The sequence below is a fragment of the Chinchilla lanigera genome, unplaced genomic scaffold (genome assembly GCF_000276665.1).
Source record: "Chinchilla lanigera isolate Chin_1 unplaced genomic scaffold, ChiLan1.0 scaffold00038, whole genome shotgun sequence".
Taxonomy (NCBI): domain Eukaryota; kingdom Metazoa; phylum Chordata; class Mammalia; order Rodentia; family Chinchillidae; genus Chinchilla; species Chinchilla lanigera.
The window spans coordinates 9,835,649-9,854,300 of NW_004955439.1; the positions used below are offsets into that span (position 1 = coordinate 9,835,649).

At 40.6% G+C, this 18,652-nt stretch overlaps 1 protein-coding gene and 1 pseudogene across 3 annotated transcripts in view; both read right to left on the reverse strand.

Moving 5' to 3' along the window:
• Window positions 1-18,652, reverse strand: part of Esr1 (estrogen receptor 1) — a 364,976-nt gene that overhangs the window by 247,018 nt on the left and 99,306 nt on the right. The window lies entirely within an intron of this gene.
• LOC102019436 lies at window positions 1,659-3,892 on the reverse strand (annotated as a pseudogene).

The following is an 18,652-nucleotide window of genomic DNA, read 5'->3' on the forward strand; positions in this document are numbered from 1 at the left end:
CCCATGAAAACAAAAGTCAGTTCTCTAATATAAAGCAAGAGAAAAGTGAAAGAAAAAGAAAAAACAGAGAGGAAGAAGAAAACATGGAGAAAGAAAACGGAGGAAACACTTCTGTACACTTGCCATGTTTTTGTGCACTGAGGTCCATCCGCAGTGATTGAGCTGGGAATTTAAGTGGAAGAAAGAAGAGCTGAAATGTGAAAGACAAGTCTGCATAATTGATCTAATGTGGTATTGCCCAGGTTGTTGGGGTTGCCCAGGTTGTGCATGCCTGGGAAAAAATACAAAGTGAATGAATGATGCTGCAATAGGAGACAGTTTAGATATGGTGTAATATAAGCAGAGGCTCTTTCACACAGAACAACTTTATCAGCTCAGCAAGGCCTAACCTTTCAGCATAGTTACGGATACTGTGGGTAGGTGTTCAGGACTCTCTTAGATGTGGAAGTTAAAACTCAGTCTTCAGGATTCTTTGATTTTCCCTGTCTACTCTACTGACAGCAAGTTCAAAGGGCAACTATTTGTTTGCTGATGATGTCACAAGGAAAAACAGTCTTGTTTCCTTCTAAGAAAGCACAGTGGAGTGCACTGGGGCACAGCCAGGACATTTGGCAATGGTATCATCTGGAGAGGCTGGGAACCCACATCAGGACAGCCACAGAGCTGGACACTATGTGCACCTCACAGCAAGAGTAGACTGGGTCCATGTGTATAGCATCCTGCTCAAGGTAGTGATTCCATAACCTGCTCAGAGTTCTGAAGTCTGGACCTGCTTTTGCTTCCTCTATCATACTGCATAACATATACAAAATGCTCTCTGGAATGCCACAGTTTTGCCAGGCTCCTGCCCTGATGCTCCCTCACCCTTCTTCCGTGTCCTCTGCCATCCAGCAACCAACTATACATCATTCCCCCAGCTGCCATGACGGCTCATGTTGCTTTCTGCCCGCACATCCTTTTTCAGTCTGTCCTCCTGCCCCTCTACCTTGTACCCATGTCTTCCTGGCCTCTCCCATGCTGCTTTGCAGGTCACAGTTACACAGGTTCTGGGCCTCCCATAGTGGAGGCAGAGAATAAATATTGTAAATTTATTTAAATTGAATGCTATTTAATTATGTAGAACTAACTCTCTGATACTCCTTTAAATAATTATAAATATCTTGAGATAGTAGTAAATCAGTCCAGACAAGTGCTCAGCTGCCTGCCCAAATTTCCCAGAGGCAAGAAAGGATAATACAGCAAAGAGAAGTTCAAGTTTGGATAAGTCACTTGCAGTTTCCCAGGGTTTTCTTAACCGTTCCCTCTAGAAGGGTTTTGTCTGGTTTGGTTTGGGTTTGGTTTTTTGTTTTGTTTTTTTATTTTTGGCAGTACTAGAGATTGAACCCAGAGCCTCTGCACTGAGCTCTAGTACCATGTCAAGAAAGTACAAATGCTTTTGCATTCAAAAGTAGGAAGTAAATTATCTGTAGGCATGGACAATGACAGCAGTAAACCATCGTATATTATAACTGAAATAAACAGTGGCGGGCATGTGATTTTCTTACATCAGCCATCCTTCTCCCCAGTTCTTCCATCAACTTCCCTGAAGTTCCTGGTGAGGACCCTGCATGGAGCTTTCTGTCACAGTTCATTGGTGAGGACCAAGCCCTATTCTAGGGTCAGAAGATGCCACCACCCATCCTGCCACCCATCCCACCATGGTGCCCATCGCAGGGTCCTTCTCCTCCTAGCGGACTTCTGTGACCACAGCTTCTCAGCTGTTAACAGAGAGACCATCCCTACAGCATCAGTAAATCAGTTTTCACAGCCTTTGTTGGATCAGTAATTCCTTTCTCTACCATATTCACAAAGAGCATAGCATCATAACTAACTTCCAAGGAGCTCTGCAGGATTTTCTCAACTATGGAAGATCCTTCCACATCTACGTTTGTATCAATGGTCATCACAAGAATTTTGAATGTTCTTTTAGTAATTTCTATACCTATTCTTTGACCTCCACCAACACGTGTTAAGAGTCTAGGGCGGGAATGCACCAAAGCCGGGCACAGTGCCTTCTTCCATAGCTGCATTGAGGGCATCTGTGACACTGTCTTTCTTCTCACTCACCTCAACGTCACTCGTCCTACCAACCCTCAGCACAGCCGCTCCATCTGAAAGCTTTGCCATTTGCTCATTCCATTTCTCCTTTCCATGTTCACTAGCAATGACTTCTAATTGCTCGGTGGTTTCTTGTATATATTTTTCAGTGTGTAGTTTGTCACTTTTTCCTTTCAAAGCATGGCACCATCTTTGCTCTCAGTGACCCCTCCAACTTTTCCTAAGTCATGGGACTGAACATCTTGGAAATTTAGGGTCAATCCCTCTTCTCCAAACACTGCACCACCAGTAGCAATAGCCATGTCTTTCAGATGGTTCTTCCTCTTGCCACAAAACCCTGGAACTTTGGCTTTGACAACCTTGGTCTGTTCAAAACCAGGGTACTTAGAGCTTCTCTGTCCATGTCCTCAGCAATTATGACCAGGGGCTTTTGGTGAGCAATGGCAATTTCAAGAGGGAGTACAATGAAAAAAAAAAAAAAAAGAGTGAGTACAATGGACTGGACACTAGAACTTTTCTTCTCACTCAGTAGAGCATAGGCATCCTGGAATTCACACTTCTGGCTTTTTGATGGCTGTATTAATAAATTACAGAAAAATATAGTCTTGATTAAACTTCATGCCTTCAATAATTCCTTCATTTTTAAAATGTGATGATATTGTAGTTGTGTTTTTAAAAACAGTCCTCATCCTCTAGAAGCACATACAGAAGTATTTACACATGAAATAATTGTTGAAGCTGGATAATGCAGGGTCATTATACTCTCCCATTTCTGTAAGCTATGTGACAGTACAGTCACAGCAAGTCATTTCTGTCTTCGCAATGGGCCGGTGAATCTTCGTATCACTAGAAGGAAAAGCCAACTCCACCTTTTTACTCCACTCCAGCCCAACTGGCCACTCTACTTAACACCAGACAGAGTCCTGCCTGGGGACCTCTTCGATACTTCCCCCCAGCCTCCAGTGCCTTGCCCTGGGACCTCCACCCACCACTACTCCCGACCCAGTATCACTTAGCTGAAATATTCCCTTTGCAATAACAAAGTCTTCGCAATACAACCTTCACCGATTTGCATGCTTTGATAAGTGATCTATTCCCAGTGCCTAGAACAGTGCCTCTCATAAAGTAGATGATCAATAAATATTTGCTGAATGCATGAATGACCAAACAGAGTCAGCCATCCAGTGAAGTTAGCAGGGGGTTGACACCATCACCATCAGCTGAGCGAGGTAAAAACATGTCAGACAGGCTACACTGGTCACTGTAAGCCAGACCGCCAAGCAGGGATTTCAATTACTCTTTATGGGGAATAAGAACAAGGACTCAGTGACAAACTCAGAAAGTCAACAAGGCTAATGCAGCTGAGTTTTCCGGAGCCTAACAACAAGCAGCTGTGCCTGCCCTGCTCCTTCCAGGAAGCACCAGTGTTGCAGGTGTCCAGGCACAAACCGGCTCATTCCCGTTTTCAGATCTGAAGAGCTTCTTCTCCTTCCTAGCCAGCATCCTCTGGTGGCTTCGTCTAGATAGCAGAATCAGAAACAACGAGAGATCTCTAAGGATAAGCGCTCAGATTCCCAAGCTCTGCCTCCTACAAAACTTGGCCTTGCTCAGAGGAAAATCAGCATTAAATCTTTATTACTTTTTATAAGTGATATTTATAACTATTTATATTTATCTTAGAAGTGCTCTTCCTGATTCTCCTGATATAGTTCTTCAAGGTATAAATTTGTTATGAAGCCGATATAAAAGAAGGCCCAGCTAACCAACGTTTCATGCATTACCTTCCCTTCGCCATCGTGAATGCTCTGCACAAACCTGACTCACACCCAGATGGGACAAATCACTCAGCTGTCAACCAACTGCCACGAGCTGCAGCAATGTTAGCTTGCTAAGCACGGGAACCCTAGAGAACGTGCTTCCACTCTCGCACCACCTCTTGCTCCAGCTCTGCCTCGGAACGTGGCTCTGGGAGTTCTTTAACATCATTGGCTCGGGACTGAGTAAAAGGAAATACTTTAGAGGATTTGAAACTTGTCACATCCCTTTATATTTTCATCAAAACAATTTCAGAAAACCATCATTGCCCAGAAAATTGCACAACTGCAGTTATCTGACCTATATTCAAATGATTCCTGGAGAAGGGCCCTCCCTTCCTTTTTCACATAATGGCCTCAACTTCTTCACAAACATAACTATGCATGGGAGATTCCCCGAGCACCACCCCATGCGGTAAGCAGTCTCCCAAGCTTGAATCCTCCTGCTGTGCAGCCAGACAATCAAAAGGGCAACAAACTAGCTGAAAGAGGGCTAGTACAGATCTCCCAAACATGTGCTTCTAAATCTTTCATGGTTTAGAATGCATTCTAGAGATTTATTTTTTCTGAACAACTAATTCCTGATTTTCAATCATCCTTAATCAATAAGAAAATTTCCCCCAAGATATCCAAAATAGTGTTGTTTTTTTTTTACTAGTACATGCTTGTAGTACACAATGTTTACATTCTTTTGCAAGGAATTGGTACATGTGCATAATACATCTTAATTCCTTTTTTCATTCTCTTTCCCTTCCCTCCCTTGCCCTTCCATCCATCTCTTGATCTTGGTGTTTACATTCCTTGTGTGCTGTTATTTCTATAACACTTACCACCATCCTCACTCACAAAAATAATCCATAGTTCTGGAAGCAAGATTGCTTCTACCTGACCCTTACTCTTTGATTTTCTCCTCATGAATTGTAATATTTCCTTTATACTTTCATTATGTATTTTCATAATTGTCAAAATTTATGACCAAGAATTACAACTATCTGAATAACAGCCACATCTACATTTAATCTTAACCTATGTCTCCTTCATAATCAACAATAACGGCAAGATCTAGTGTTCAAATTCTACACCAGGTGCCTCCTTTCTTGGTAGAGAGGAACAGGTGGATGTTACACCTCCGGGCTTCCAAACTAAACATAGTAAATAGTGAGGCCATAGGGGTGGGGCTCCCAATTTAACCAATCAAAATATAGGACACCCAATAAAATTACGAGATAAACCACAAACTGTTTACTATAATATCACATGAGAAAAAAACTAAAAAGTTGTTATTTATCTGAAATTTCAAATTACCTTGGATTCCTGTATTTTTTTTTCAGACAGCCATAAATATGATGCTTTTAAGGAAGGCAACAGCAATGTTTGAGTTCCAACAGCAATTACAGATTTGAGTTCAGGACAATAGGAAAAGTTAATGATCACAGGCTTAATCATGCTGTTCTCGACAAAAAACAAAAATTTGTTTGGGATAGAATGAGGAAATGCTGAAGGAGGTCTCCTATCCAGCAGGATAGCACATTAAATTAATGTTCACCTGTTTATGAAAATCGCCTGCCAGTTTAAAAAGACCAGTGTACCTTGCAATTCACATAGCTTAAGTCACCAAAGAGAAGTTGCCTCACTAGTAAGTAGGGAGCACAAGGGGTGAGACTTTATCTTTCTTATTTTCTCTCCACTTGCTAACACTGTCCTTCTTGTAGTTCCTATTAAACAGGTTTAGCCTAGTCATTGAGAAGATTAACATGTCCATCTTCCAAGAAGAAACACAGGCTCTAAAAAAATGGTAACTGACCTAATCTTCCTGTGCATAGCATCACCTGTCTCCAAGGACCTGAACTGCGCAGGGCTGTGCTAGAGCCTCAAAAATAGTATCTCCAGGGCAGCTTTGCTTTCACTCCTTAGCGGAAATCACTTCGCTCGAAGGATAGTGATACTGCTTTCAAAACCAGAAAGCAAAAAAAAAAAAAAAAAATTGGTCCACAATGTTTCACAAAAGAAAAAACAAACACAAAGGCCAACCTCAGGAAGCCCATACAGCATCTCCTACCACAAATGGTTTTTCTTTCACATACGTAAAAGTCATAAAACATCAATCAGAATTTATTTACTTTCTACATGCTATCTCTAAAGTACGGTGAAAAATAAGAACATTACTATCTCTTTCAAATATTTTAACTGACAATTCTAGTTCTTCAACTCATTAAAAAAACTGAAAGTGAAAACATGCTATACTTTTGCTGAATTATAAATCCTATCTTGATAAATATAAACTTCTGCAGAATAAACTGTTTTAAATTATCTTGCTTTCATACAGTAATAACTCATCAGCCATGATAAATGTGTTAAACATTTTTGGGGGGGTACAGGGAATCAATGTGTTAAACATTTATCAGGAATATTAATTATATTTCCAACACATGGTTCCATCAATTACAATTCTTATTAAACTTACATTTCATTTCCTGGAAATGAAGTGTTAAATCACACAGGGGAAAATTTAATAGTAAACATTATATTAACCAACATTGGGTTTAGAAATCAGTCCCAGAAAGACCCATGCTGTTCAACAAAGGGACCATATAACCAAGTTTTTATTGTAACTTGGTTTATTTTTACTTTTGCCAATACTGCGGAGAAAGATCTACGATGAATTAATGCAAGTTCCATTTTCACATTGGTAAGAGTGGAATAAAAATAGCATCCAACTGCTCTAGAAATCTGAAAGGAGTCAGCATAAATCTCCAGGGAAATCTGGCAAGGTAATTCCTAACCTTTAAGATTTGGAAACAGAAAAAAGGAAAACAAGAAAGGGAATCTTCAATCACAAAGTAAACATGATATAATTATTAGGACTGAGAGGAAACAATCTAAATGGAAGGGTAGGAAGTAAGTCCCCGCTAGAGAGCTAAAACTAAATCGCCGAATGGAGATTAAAATTTTTCACACGGAGCATAAACCAATTAAACAGATGGCCAGCCAGGGCAGGTACAGCTATTGCATTCACTTTAGCCATCATCATAATTTCATAGCAACCAGAATGGGGCATTCCCTCATTCCACTTTGTTGAGTTTCCATTACAAATGCTAGAGCTACAAGCACAGCATGGTATCTGTGCTCTGCAAGAACAGGGCTTCTTAGGTGAGGGGTGGTAAACAGGAGCCCTACATAGACATAGCACTGCCTCTGTTCTCCTGGTTGGGAAACCTTGGGGAAGTCACTTCACTTCTCTAGATTCTGATTTCTTCAGTTGGCAAATAAAGCCAGTGAAACACATCATGTCAAAGGTCTCTTCTCAATTTAAAATGCTGAGGTTCTATAATTTCACCTCTACAAAAACAAAGGGGTTGTAATACATCATGTCTAATGTTGCTCTTAGATGAAAATACTTTGATTTTTTCCTGATTTTATCAGCTCAAAGAGAAGACTGAGCCAAACGAACACTATAATTCTACCCAGATTCAAAATTATTGGATGGGTTTCACATGTAGAGAAGGGACTTGCTATCAACAAGTTTTCCTAGGATTTTATTTAATGGCTGCTTCTGATATTGGAAGAGAAAACATGCCCCTACTTAATGGAAAATTGTTTAAACATGTAAGTATCATAAAAATAGCCATTTCCCATAAAACTAAAAGCAGCAGCCTCGGGACATGGTCTAAGATTAAAACATTGTCACAACTAAAAATAAAAGCACCACAAAAAAATTAAGAGACGAGCTGCCCAGTAAGGACATTAGCAACAAAAGACATCTTGTCACTTTTTTTCCACATAGCATACAGTTGGTTAAAAGCTTCAGCTCCATTTTTCCAAATTTTAAAATCCCTAGCTGTACATCAGTAGCTGTGTGAGCTTGTGCAAGTCACTCCCCTTTCTGAGTCTTAACTTCATCCATAAATGGGAATCATAATACCAGCTCTAAAGATTATTAACAAGGCGCCTGGTGTACGGTGCTCCAAAAACCAAAAAAACACTAGCTGTCAGGTTATCTCACTGAATCTTAACCATTTACCTTTAGTTTTGTGGATTCAACAACTTGCCTCTGTACATTATTAAGCACTTATTCTGTTGTGGGTACTAGACTGCAGTTGCAGGAGTATCAGGGTAAGCAAGGCACGACCTGGGCTGGAGCCTCTGCCAGGCTAAATCCACCAAGCCATCCTTGACCTCTGCCTCAAGGGACCAGGACTGCCCACCTGGCTGAGTGTCTCTCCTCAGTGCTCCTCCTGGCCTCTAACACAGTTCTTATCCCACTGTTCTATTATCTGCCCACTCGTCATCTCCCTCACTGGACTCTGAACTCCTTGTTGACATTATAATGTTTCTAGTCTCCGTCTCTGCCACATAAGCCAGACACCATCAACAGCCAAGAAAGCTTGCTGAATGAGTGAAGATATACATGTTATTAAAATTAATAAAAATCTACTAACTTAACCTCAATACAACCTGTTAAACAAATCAGGGTGATAAATTTACTTTTAACCAAAATGGAAGGAATTCAATGGTGACCACACTAAAGGTAACAAAAAAGGTACCATATACGCTGGAAGTGGCCGGGAAGAAAACTCATCTGGTAAAGGTAGCATTTCAGCTGAGTTTGATTTCTGAGTAGAACGAACCTAGCAGAAATGGGACAAGATGGGAGAAAATCAAATGCTCCAGACAGGGGTGACTGTGTAAAACACAAGTAGCGAAGTGCCATCCAAAACTGGCTTTGAACAAATGTGTCTTGGAGTGACAGTAGGTGACTGATTGGCATCAGACTGCAAGGGATTAGATGCCAGGGCACAAAGCACACCTGTATGCTGACCAGTGAGAAAGCACAGAGGGCAGGTGAGCAGACAGATGAGACCAGATCAGGTGTGTAGATGCTTTCAGGATTTCCCTCTCTCAGGGGCAGGCTTCTTAGAAGAGAGCTGGATTCATTATTTAGCAACTTTGGTTTCATCGGTCATAATTACTAAGCGTCAAAAAACAAAGAACAAACAACCAGAAAGTCTAGACCCGTGGGTGCTGGCCCTTCATTGTTCAGGACCTAGAATCTGTTGGTCAAGAAATGGAGGCATTGGAGAAGACTTATGTTCACTTCTAACCACTTTAGACATATTTCTACCATTTCAAAGGCTTCCTTTCAGCCGCCTGTCCAGGGCAGAGTCACAGAAGAAAAAGAACAGGCTTAAGGACTGGACAATGTGGGGACGGAGTCTGAGCAGACTGTGCCAGAGGCCTGCTGTCAACCTCTCTCTCATCAATAAAGCGGCCTTCCAAAACACAAAATTGGAAGAGGCAGCATTACAAATAGCCACATTCTAATTGCATTAAGAATGCTGCAACTACGTCACAACAGAAGGGAGTCCATCAGGAGAGTTATAACTGAGTCCTCCTCCACTTGCCCAGAGATTCCAACTTAACAGAACTTTCCAAACACTCAACTGGAAACGTTGTGCAATCAACCAAGTGTACTGTAATTTAGGGTTTTACAGCTGCATAAACAATGCTAGAGATTATATCCTGCCACTAACAACCTGAGGTGGTGGCACCTCTCTGAAAAGAGAACTCTGCTGCAATGGAGGAGGTTATAAGAACCTTATCATCTTCATCTTAACACTTAACAAAAAGCTAGTCAAAGTAATAGGCAACAGTGCCTGATCGATCAGTGGTTTAGATTATTCCCTAATTTCATCTTCGTACCCTGTGGCAAAGGTCAACGTCCTCCTATTCTTCAATGTGCATTCTTTGTATCAACAGCAATTGCAACTGTCTACTTTGGGTTTTGTTTTGGAAAGAGGAGAGGAGGAAATGAACGCTGCTGCCATCTTTGTCCTTAGCACTCCCCATTCCCAAGAGGCCCAAATGAAGGGAAGAATTAGGAATCAGGCAGACCTGATTCGAATTTTGCTTCTCAAGGTTGGAACACAGCAAAACATATCACACCAGGGCTCTCCTGCCTCCATATTTAGATCTGCGCTCAGAGCACCATCCATCCACAGCGGCAGGAAGATGGAATGCAGAGGCAGAGACGTGCTGGGAAACATAAATCTACAGACTAAGAGAAAAGCCCCAAGATGTTTTGTTTTATGTTTTTGTTTTCCTTATTCTATCTTAAACCCCAGAGCAATTATCACAACTGCTAAGATACGGCCCAAGTCTCCATAAGGTTTTTTGTTTTGATAGATTGACTGATTGATTGATTGATGAAGTACTGGGCATGGAGCCCAGGGACATTCTATCACTGACTGAAATCCCCAGCCTTTTTTTTTTTTTTTGACAAGGTCTCAGTGAGACAGGGTCATTGCAATTCTGCTGCCTCAGCCTCTTAGTAGCTAGGATTACAGGAATGCACCATCATAGCTGGCTTCACAGTTTCTTAATTGTCTTGATAAATGCAATCATCCTTGAGTCTACGACTCTGTGAGGGTTGGCAAACCACCTTGTAGATGCCCATGGGTGTCCTAAAGCACAGAGAAATGTGCTCCGTTGCTTGCTGCATGCAACAGCTTTTCCCAAATGGCTTGCCTTAGCTCAACTCCTTCCCTCTCTGGGATCACTTCACCCAGCACACTTCACGTCTCTCTTTTTAGAAACTAATTGATTTTTACTTCCTTGGAGTTTATGACAGTTGTTCTATTCTTTTCTAGCACAGTACATAACATATATTAAGCATTTCAGGAAATACTAGCTTCCTGCTTCTTTTGGGTTGAAAAGTTTAACTTCTAATTACAAAGCATATTGAAGTGGGCCCTCTGAAGGCAAACAAAAAAACGAACAGAGGGGTGTTAGAAATGCGATAGACTCTGAGAACTCTGATTTTTGCCTTCCATGTGTAGTTCTCATTTCTCTTTTCAAGAATAGATACTATAATAACAATACAATTTAACATAATAAAATCATACATTGTTATGTGCTGGACATGTTTTAAGCCCTAGTCATCTATGAACTCATTTAATCCCTACAATGGTCAACAGATACATGTTCTATTCTGATTGTCATTTTACAGATGAATAAGTTGAGGAATGCAGTTAGGTAATTTGCCAGAGATTGCTGCTAGACAAGTCAAGCCATGATGCAAACATAAGACGCCTGGCCCCCGGCTGTGTGCTTAATTCATTCCTTTACAGAGTTCATTCTCATTGATCAAGGAATTACTGAGTACTGAACCATCGCTCTGAGGGGAAAATGGGGTGGGTCCCTGGAAATCTCTGGCTACAACAAGTTTCTCCAACCAGTACTTAATCTTGTTTTGCATGTTTCAGTTTTAAAGCACTTTATTTAATATAAACTGTTGATATGTTAACAATGACTTTAGCCAATCACACTACAACTCATCCCTACTCAGAGTCCACCTCCACTACACGTGCCGAGGCTGTGCTGCCCTGAGAAACACCAGAGGGCACTTCAGCACGATGCCTGGGGGTCTTTTCAAACAGTAAAAGCAAGAAAAAGCCTGAGCATGTGAAAACCATGGCATTAAACAGATGCCAAAAGTCCACATTTCTAACACAAAAGCTGGAATAAGAACCCAGAGGAGTTCATTCAGCCTTAGCCAGGAACATGGGCATCCGGTGAGACATGTGCCACTCTGCACATCTCTGAAAGATCCAGAAAACACCTTGCCTATTCATTTGGGAGTTTTAAGTAAATGTCATCAACTAAGTGAATCCACAAATACTGAGTCACTACCTGATGAGAACTGACTGTGCCTATAATGTCCCATGGAGTCCTTATCTGAGTGCTGAGGGAGAGATGCTCACAAATCTCCATATTCTTCCAGTGGTATCTGTGGACCCCTTCCTGTATGGCCCTCTCCCAGCTCGGAGCCTTGAGCAAAACTGGTACTTCCAGCTCACTACCAGCCATTCACACAGTCAACAACTTCTCAGCTTGTTCCTGTGCCACACGTTTTGCTAAAGGTTGAGAGAAATACAGAGGTGAATCAGACAGGGTGTCCAGTTGCACCAGAGCTCAAAGATCCCTCCAACTAGAAACTAAAAAGACTTCCAAAGACCTCATAATTATTTTCCTATAAATAAAGAAAATAACTTCTCCATGTAACTAACTTGTCTTATACTGAATTTGGAACATGTATCCTTTCTTTTTGAATTGCTTAAAATACTCCAGCAAAAATAAATATAAACATTTGTAAGATTTTCCCCCAAAAGTAAAATGGGAAATTACCATAAAGTAAACTTAAAATCAATTGTTGCTAACAGTGTTATATTATGAATGTTTTACCTGTCCCCCAAAAATCACCATTTAAAACATCTTCATGACATAAATAAAAGGAATCATGGATGCACTTGAACTGCTTTCAAAATTAGTGATTTTGTCAGTTGGGTAGGAAATTGAAATTGGCATGGATGTGTTGCGCAAGTTCTCATGGTTCTAGCATTCCTGCAACCTGCTCCACAGAACAACTGCACTTTTACATATCTCCATGACATATACACACAAAAGATTTGAGCATTAGAATTTCATCTACTGGGGGCTATAAGATTTCCCAGCTATCGCATGGAACACCACGATTGCTGGTATCACAAGCATGCGCTTTATGTAATCTGTTCCCTCAATGAGCTACTCAATTTGGAACAAGGAAGCTGAATTAATGAATGAATAACTAAACTATCCAAGCAATTCTTAAAATTTTCTTCTGACTTTGTTTCAAGTTTCTAGACACAAAAAAAATTTTTGGAAACTTTTAATCTAGTTAGTACCACTCTGAGTTATGCAGGCGCGTTCTTGTACTGCTGGCTTTCCCATGGTCGGCAGGAACACTGTTGAGCTCTGTTCCAAATTTCATTAAAATAACAAATGAAATAGGTCAATAAAGAAATAAATTGGGAAAGGTGGAAGGAAAAAATCTGAGAATGCACAGATGGAAAACTAAAACAGAAAATAAAAAAGGTTTAACAAGAAAAAAGAGCCAGAAAAAGTTGAACAGGAATTTAAAGTTCTTATTTATTAGAAGATAAACGAAACAAAAAAATATGACAGTGGACTGAAAAAAGATCACAGAGAAAAAGGTCAGTACACCAATGCATGAGGGACCATTGCTAACATCACTTAGGTCCAGGAAACTACAAGACACCTTTAGCTTTAGCTTTCAAGTCTTTAGAAGAAACCCAAAGCCTATGAGGGAGTGGAGAAGAGAAAACCACCCAGCACACAGTGCCAGTACACACAAGTTGGACACTGTGGACCCTGCCCAGGCCAGGGCTTGAGAACAGAGGATTGAGCCCAGGGCCAGAAATGCAGGATCAGAATGGCGCCAAAGATGGTCACTTAGGCCAACAGTTTCATAGATTCTGAGCTGGAGGTAACAGCTAGTGACCTTTCACTACCCTTGAGATTGCTAACACGGGGAATTCGCAAAGAAAGAACCTATCTGAGATGTCTGAGGGCTCATTTGAATGAACATATCTAGTCAAGAACATTACTTAACTAACTTTATTAATTTTAAATGAACTTCTGCAGTTTTCCCAAAAATCATTCATACGAAACTCCAGAAAGTAGACAATTACAGGACAAGGAAGTCAATTACCTTCCTACAGATAACATGTTCAATTAAGGCAGAAAATGTTACGGGAACAAAGTAATGACACAATTTGTCCCTCTAAACAATCCCAAAGAGAAACAAACAAACAAACAAATCCAGGCTTTGGGGGGGTTTGGGGTTTGTTTGTTTTAATGTTCTGTGTAGCAGTTACAGGTACACAATAGACTTATGCTATTAGTATTATTGCCAATAACCTAATTGAAATTTTCAGACTATTAAACTATAACTACACAAAAATGAGGCAAGTATATAAAAAAAGATTTTGTGTCTCTATAAACATTTTTAGGTTATAAAAATAGGCATCCAGAAATACTACCAAGCCGAAATGGGCCCAGCATTCGCTGCCATCAAGATTGTCACTGTCATCACCACCATCATCATCGTCTACTCACTCCTGGACTGCCAGCACCATGCCACAACACACTCAGAGGTGGCAGCCATACCACATTTTTTATTTAAGTAAGACCCTTATAATCCCTACTTTATCGAATTACATAAAATTTTCTCTGTGGGGATCAAAATGGCTATCTTTCTATCATCCATGTGTTTACACAGAATTTAAGATGTTGTTGATTAACACAAAACTTTCCTCATAATTCCTAATGCTATTCTCCAAGGCAAAAGACTCAGCAATTGTGATTTCTCCCCCCACTAGACCAAGAATATTATAAAAGTGTTAACCTGGACCTCCAACCCACATAGGCTCTCTGATTTCAGAAGACAGGGTGAAGGTGTTTTAGGGGTAAAGAAGGGAACAATTCAGAAATGCTTCTATTTTTCAAAAAAAAAATTATATCGCCCATCAATTCACTAGCCGAGTTTAAAATATGAAAGAAAACCCCTCCATTACTTTGATAAACGGGCTGTTTTCTGTGAAATCTCTTATGCTTTCACTTTGGTTAGTGGGTGTGTAAGTAGCTATGTATTTTGGATTTATATAGCATCTTTCCCAGCAGTACACATTTGGGTTCTAAGTAAGTATAGGCATTCTGTGTTTTCCTTCTCAGATAATCAAAGCATTAAACTGAAAGACTAACCTGCTCCTCTCCATTCGGTCTCAGAAAAGAATGCACACGGCATGCTGCTCTGTCTCAGCTAGGAACTTCCAAAGTTACACTAAAAATAATATTGACATCACGGAGAGGTGTGAGATGTATTAATTTTAAGTCAAGTATGGAGTGGAGAGAAATATAATTAAGATTTATGTATGGTTTTATGTAAAATCATTTTCACATAATCTGTCAGGCATTGACGTTCTAAAAGTATATCTGTGAATGTTCTTTATAACAACCCAGGCTGCCAACCAACGTTTCACATGGTAATGAAGATGTTATCCAAATACGGCTTCTCAAGAAAAAGATTTCCATTCTCATCATTTTGTATCCACTACATAAGTCTTGGCCACTTAAATCTGCTTTTCCTTCCTATTTTTTAGTTCACAAAAGCACCAAAATAAATATTAATACATGGGTAAAGTAATAAAAATATCTAGTGTCTGTATACCTTACATAACGCTTTCACATATCCAACCTCCCTTGATAAATTTACTATTTTCTTATTATTAACAGGAAGTTTATAGTTTTTGCTGTTACCATTATTGCCATTCACAATTTCTTGTTCCTGTTTTTTTTTTTCATCTTTAAAAGTATAGGAAACCAAAATCATCAACCTGACTTTTCTCAAATTATGTGGCATAGCTTAAATATATTCGCAAAAGCAAAGAACAAATAATAATAGCCAAGGATCCAAATTAACAGTGTGAGAAGGATTAGAAGAAGTGGCAATTATCCTTCAGAAGCTTTCTACCAAACAGGTACAAGCCACACGGAGAAGGTGAAAATGGACGGGAGACGAGATGTGATTCTGTTTTCCTCCGAACGTACACTCATTCTCTAGGTAGTATGTGGCTCTTTGGAGTATTCTTAGACCAGCACAGTGTCAGGTAATCAGTTACAATTTAAATGGGTGAAAAAGAACAGAAAGAAAAGGGGCTTTAACATCATTCAAGTACAAGGAAAGAATTACTGGAAACTTGAACGTGAGCCACTCAAATCTCTGCCTGGAAATGAACCTCTGTTCAAAGTTGAGAAATAGCTCTAAATGATCACCATGGACAAACTAGTTGTCCAAAGTATGCAGATAGCCAGCACACAAATTACCAGGGCGTTGACTGTGATTTAGAAGGCTTACATCCTTGTTTGTTGAGTTTTTTTTTGAGAAGGAGTCAATGTTCAGCCTTTAGAAATACTGAGTGATAAAACTGAAGTAAGCATGCAGCATTAAATAGTTACGTTAAATTTATAAAATTTGTCAATATAACTGTTTTGACTTTAGTTTAATTCAAGCCTCTAAGTTGAGCCCTAGAAAGGAACCCAGCATAAACTAACTCCCAAGTGCCTCCATCATGAAATTTTAGTTAAGAAAAATCTTGTAAAATCACAGTGCCAACCAACAAATTTGTTATCTCTTAGTAACAGTTTGTTGGGATATGTGGCAATTCCTGTAGTATCATATGCCCTGAGCAGTTTCACGCGTTACTTTTTTCATACAAAAATATGGCTGCATATTGCAGTCAAAGGAAGAAAATAACTATCGCATCTTAATACTAAATAATATGAACTTTACACAGTTCTTTGAATACTACAGTGGTACATTCATGTGGAAAATCCACTCAATAGGACCCTTCTACAAGTGGAAAACTTAAAATTCAGGAATAGGAAAGCTTTTATAACTGATCTAAGGACAGCAGCCTAATGTATAAGGGAAAAATACAGGTGATCATATTAGCTTTTTGCTTCATGTAGATAAAACCAAAGCCACTTGCTTGAGTTTTGTGTGTTCTACTGAGCACATTTTAGTATCATTCAAACTTTTTTTACCTCAATGCACAGTAAGAAATACATCTTATGTCACAATCGGCACAAGCACACAAAAGTAAAAGAAATTTTCAAGAAACAAAACTTAACCTTACTAAATATCACACACTCTCATATTTTCTATTATTTTTTTCTGCTTTGTTTCTTTTTTTTTAAAAGAAATGTTCTAGACTCAGTAAACTGATTTCTTGATCTTCTAGGTCACCATAAGCAGTTGGAAACACCACTTTGAGCCCCACTACATTTGAGAACTACTTAGCGAAACAAAGATTTTTAAAAGACCCTACTCAATTGTTATCTTTTTTATCCAGAGTTACTTAAACAGGAAAACTGAGAAGAAAAAATATCAAATAGCATCTGCCCATTTGAAATACTTGCATAGATGTATCCCTTCCTCCCGCTTAAAAAAAAAGGCACCATTCTAACCAAAGAGCAGGATGTTATAGGAAATAAACTAGACAGGAAAAAGTATCATTCTAAAATAGAATTTCCACACAGAATTCCACTTTTGTGAGTTCTTCTACTTCAGTTTTTAAAGTTCATGTCTTTTTTTATTATTCTAAAAGTATTTGAATATCATTTAATGCAAAAGTTTAAGATGGGGCACATTATGGTGATATTATTTGCCACTGGAATGATGAACACTTTTGAATAAAATGTGATCCCCTCTTTATTTGACCATGCTCACTTTGTAATTATTACCACGGCAGTAAATAATCTTTCAAGGAGCAGTCTCATTAGTGTCCATTGAAATTCAGTGGCATTAATTTGCAATAAAAGAACTGAAAATTAAATGGAAGAGAAAATGGTTTCGGGAGTCCACCATAAGGTTATGGAATTCACATACTACCTATGCCTCCCTTCATTTCAAGTTTGAAATGTTCAAATCAGACTTAATCGCTATAATTTGTTCTTGTAGTTTAAAAAAACAAAGTGAGCAGAAGAAATTGTTTTTCTCTATCCAGATCAACCCTAAATTAAAACAAGTGAAATTAATTTGAATATGCCAACTTTGTGAAGTTTTATTCATTGTTTATCTTTCAAGTAGTAACTCAGATGGACCTCCTGGCTGTGGGATGCTCTAGGGTCCCGAAAGGGGGCTGAGGATGCGTGTTTGGACACCCCAAGAGTCTGCCTCTCAAGATCCCGGGGCCAGCCCGCACACTAGTCGTGTTTCTCCTGCTACACATATCTCTGGAAATACAACACTGAGCAGAAAATGGCCCATGGCTTGCAGTGCCGAAGATCTGGGCGAAGGCAGGAGGCAACTCCAGACGCCTGAGCCAGCGTACAGTGGGGAAGTGCCTAATTTAGCACCTCTGCCGGCACTCGAAAGCCCAAGGAGGCAGAAACCCAGCCCGGGGATCCCGGTCGCAGCGGGTGGGTGCCTGGGACTGCGGCCGGCCAGCCGGCCATGTTGATCACAAGTGCCCACCTAAGCCCTCTGCAGGCCCAGCAGGAGACAGGAGGAACTGTCAGAGGGAAAGAGAAGAAAAAGGAAGGCCGCGATCTCAGCTACAGAAAATTAAATGAGGACACAAAACAATGGCCACTTAAGTCACAAGGGTTCCCTGTGTCCTGGACTGCCCACGCGTCTTCGTGAGAGTGGGAGCTGGGGACCCAGCTGACCCTCGCCCCTCCACTCGCATCCTGCGGCCCGTAGGCCAGAGATGAAACTGAGCAGGAGGGAAATGTCTTCGAAGCTCTGGGGCTTCAGACGCGGCATGCTTTGAACTCGCGGGATACCTACACATTTCCAGGTTCTGAAGTCACATGCCAGCATCTGCTTCAACAGAGACAGTCAGGTGTCAGAAACCTGTGGGGCGGCCTTTAACTCCTGCGTGCCTCTTCTAAGCAGTTGCAGTTTAAGGTGGGACAGGGAGGAGGGAGAGGGTAGGCGGGCGATCGGAACCGCTTCCCCTCCGCCGCCCCAAATCATCACCATCATAGCGCAGTTCCCATCGAAAACTCTAGATGAAAGGAAAGTTTCCCCAGCACATCCCAACAAAATTATTACAATATTAATCAATAAAACTTCTGAACTCGCGCTAACCCCAGCCGCCTCTGGTTTCAACAGCAAAGTAAGGCCCTCGAGGTACCCAAGCGCCTCGGGTCTTACTTGCTTCAGGGTGCTTCCCCCGCAACAAAGCCCTGTCGCCGCGCACGGGTTTGCGAGGCTTGCTTGGAGAGCGAGCACCCCGGCTTTCGGTCCGCCTCCCGCACCCACGGGAGGGGTGGAGAGCCGGGCTCCAGGCCGCCAATGGAGAGGACGCGGGCCGCACGAAAGCAGCGCAGCGCCGGGC